Raw genomic sequence first — 3380 nt, 5'->3', positions numbered from 1 at the left:
AACTTCAATTGCAAGTCCTAAACACAATCAGCGTATATTACGCCAAAGCCATCGCCTCTATACACTCCTGCCAAAATGAACACACAACCAGGTAGGCTTTCAGTTACTGCTCTTTCCAAACATACCGCTAGGCGTCGTCCTTACACTGTGGCCCGGTGACAGGTCCCACAATGCACTTCACTCAACTTTGGCCTGCCCCATTGCATGACGGGAAACAAAATGGCGGCGCCCATAAAATCGAGGTAACGTAAAACAGGTTCCCGCTATCGCGAACCTGTAATAATTTTTTTGGTGTTTGAAAACTTTTTAACAGGCACCGATTGTGTGATCCTGTGACTGGGAATATTCTAAAAGTAGATGTCTGGCGGCAAAAGCGTCACGGTTTAGAACTGGCCTTTGTTTGCTCTGGGACTGTAGATAAATAATCTCTTACAAATAGGATTTTAGGTAGAAAGGCCCCAGAACTGTATTTTTTTTTTAATTTCCATTTATACTTTGGCATTTTATATTGTACAAGTACTGCACTTGCTTGTGAATTTAGGTGCATATATCAATATGAGTAGTGAGAGAGAATTTTAATAAAGACAATTAATTACAATTAATTACACCTGTTACATCTTACAACTTTACTACTGAAGATGCAATCTGACGTATCACAGTCATTTCTACATGAAGATAACCACATTGTGGGTTAGCTGATAGCATTTGAACATCCCCAAATTTTGGACATTTGATCATTTGGACATTTGATCACATTTCTACTCTTGAATGAGGCCACACTGATTTAATTTTATGGATGACATCCTCGCGCGCATTGATTTTCGCTTGTTCTCCAAAAAAAAAAATCATGTCTTTTGAGGCTTCACGGAACTCCGGAACTCGGCTGGAACTCGGTACAGACTGCCGACTCATGAATGCCGCAAAAGGACGGCTTATCGTAAAACTTCTTTTGTACTACCGCAAAACGTAAATTTTGTCGTAAATGAACCCTTTGCACATGCGTACTAGCTACACTAACAATGTAGAGCGCGAAGTTTGCAAGAGATGGCGGGGCAGCGTCGTCCTCAAAGTACGTCAAACTGGAGGCGTTGTTGTCGACTGGTATGCCATCGACATTGGCGAGGGGGATGTAACGTTTGCCCAGCTTTACGAGCGACTCGTGGCAGCCAGCGAGTATCGCCCGGACAGACGTCCTTTCGATGAGAGAAATGGGAGCTGTGTTGAGGTGGCCTTTAGAGTGGGTCAGGCCACTTCTCAGTGCAGTTCGGCTGTTTTGTCCGTATTGTTGTTGACAAAACTGCAACAACTAAAGCCAAAGATTGTCAGCAGAAGTCAGCTTTTGAGGTAAGAATAGTTCAGTTATTTTTTTGTTTGTTTTGTTTTTCTTGATTTCGATCCAGTATCCGTTGCAAAATTCATGGGGAGGGGCGCGTACACGTGTTATGATACAGACAAAATAAAGTTGTCAATGATTTACAGTAGTTTTATGTAGATTATGATGTTGTAATCATATGGCAAATTTCCAACAAGATGCATTTCTTCATGCAAGTTTTTTGTTAATTTTCTGTTGGGTGTTTTTTTTAATAGTGAGCTCTTGCAAAAATTATTCCACAAAATTTCCTATTTGAAAAATGATTTTTATTTCTCTGTTTCACATCCGTTTTGTGCAGGGCTCTTTCATGTAGTGCACCAGTGGAGGTGTACTCTGCGCGAGTCAAGTCTAGGGCACTGGCCAGAATGGTATGCTGGCAGTGTGGGGAAACAGACACGCTTCCCATCCCTCCAGAGAAACTGCAGTGTTTCAGAGCATTCATCCAGTGTGCCAGGTGGGTTAAATATTATTGTGTACCTCATGTTTTACTTGTACATTCATTCTCACCTGCATTAGTAATGTTGTAATTTTTACAATACACTTACAATTTTATTTGGAAACATACATTCCAAGAGTAAATCGATTTTGCATACCATGTCATTTTTCTGTAGGTTTGCAAAGCCACTCGTGTTGAAGAGCGTACAAGAGTAAAGAGAAAGCTGGAGAGGAAGGGATCTAGAGAGGAAGAAGATGGACCACTAACTTTCAGGTGGGTACTGTTTCTGCTCTACCTTTTACATTTTGCCAAAAATATTGATCTCAAACTTTTATCTGAAATAAAATCCACATCTATTCAATCCCCTTGTTGTATGCACTTCTACAGGGTATAAAGTATAAACTATATACTGTATATATAATTCATGTATATATCTACCTACAATGTAGGTCAAGCAATACCTTTACATTTTTCTGTAGGGAGAGAAAACTGCGAAGGAGGAAGCTGCGAAGGAGGAAGCTGTGAAGGGGGATGAGACCTGAATAAGACTAACTACATCTACCTCCTGCAAATAAAAACTTGTTTGATGCAGTCACTGTGTCCTGTGGTTCAATCCGCAATATCGGCTTTGTATTCCTGTGGTTAAGCAGCTATTTTTTTTTTTGCTGAATTTTTTTTTTCGCCCTCTCGCATTAGTTTTGTGGTCCCCAGAGGATGTCATCCATAAAATTAAATCAGTGTGGCCTAAAGAATTAAAAAAAAACTTATTTTGCGTTTTTTTTTGGGGGGGGCGTTTTTATCATTTTTGTACTGGCATATTTTATTACACCAGCCCAGGGTTGCATTTTTATGGTAACCGTTTGCCAATGGGATACTTCCTGGCTTCCATACTGTCTTTGCCAGACTGGTCTTTGCAAACACCGAAAGATATGCTTGAAGATTACAACACTTTTACTATATCCTGTTTCCCATTTCCGTGATGCATTGCGGTTGGGGGGTAAAATTGTGGAACTTGTGGCAGTGTGATTTTTTGACAGTTGCCAAAACCTTGAAAACGTATGAAGAAACCAACACTATCATCGTAGTGACATTACAGTGCTGTTGAAAAGTTAAGTTGATGATTCAAATAAGATCCAAAAATCCGGATAATCTATAAACCATGCGTTCACTTCTGGAGGTGATAATCTGTCAAAGTCTAAAACCCAAAATGTGCACCCAAAATTAGAGCTGTGCACCCAGATATTTGTGTCAGCTGATGCACATTTTTAAGATACAGTACTACACTAGTCTACAACATATATATAACAGTCTTTAACTGTCAAAAGTTGTTTGAAATTTTGAAGTCAGTTTATCTATAAATATATAAAATTTAGGCTTTTCTGACACTCAACCTTATGTTGTGACATTTTTTTCTGTGCACCTGAATTTACATATTTGGTGCATCAATGCACTATTCTTTAAAAATAATAAGAGCCATTTGTAGTTCCAACTAAAGGTGGTTTACTAGTGTACCACACAAACAAGGTTTAACTTTTTTGTAGATAGTTGTATTTTGATTTGCTATATATTTGT

The 3380-nt window shown here is 39.1% G+C and overlaps 1 long non-coding RNA gene across 1 annotated transcript; it reads left to right on the top strand.

Annotated features, from left to right (window-relative positions):
• The first annotated feature begins 1738 nt into the window (after positions 1-1738).
• Positions 1739-2451, top strand: LOC109462469. The gene is made up of 3 exons (XR_002139769.1): positions 1739-1826; positions 1984-2081; positions 2288-2451. It is a non-coding gene; the product is annotated as an uncharacterized LOC109462469 (long non-coding RNA).
• The last annotated feature ends 929 nt before the right edge of the window (positions 2452-3380 follow it).

This window comes from Branchiostoma belcheri, unplaced genomic scaffold (assembly GCF_001625305.1).
Source record: "Branchiostoma belcheri isolate BF01 breed outbred unplaced genomic scaffold, Haploidv18h27 scaffold117, whole genome shotgun sequence".
Taxonomy (NCBI): domain Eukaryota; kingdom Metazoa; phylum Chordata; class Leptocardii; order Amphioxiformes; family Branchiostomatidae; genus Branchiostoma; species Branchiostoma belcheri.
Note: the sequence above shows the minus strand (reverse complement) of the source record. Positions and strands in the feature narration are given on the sequence as shown.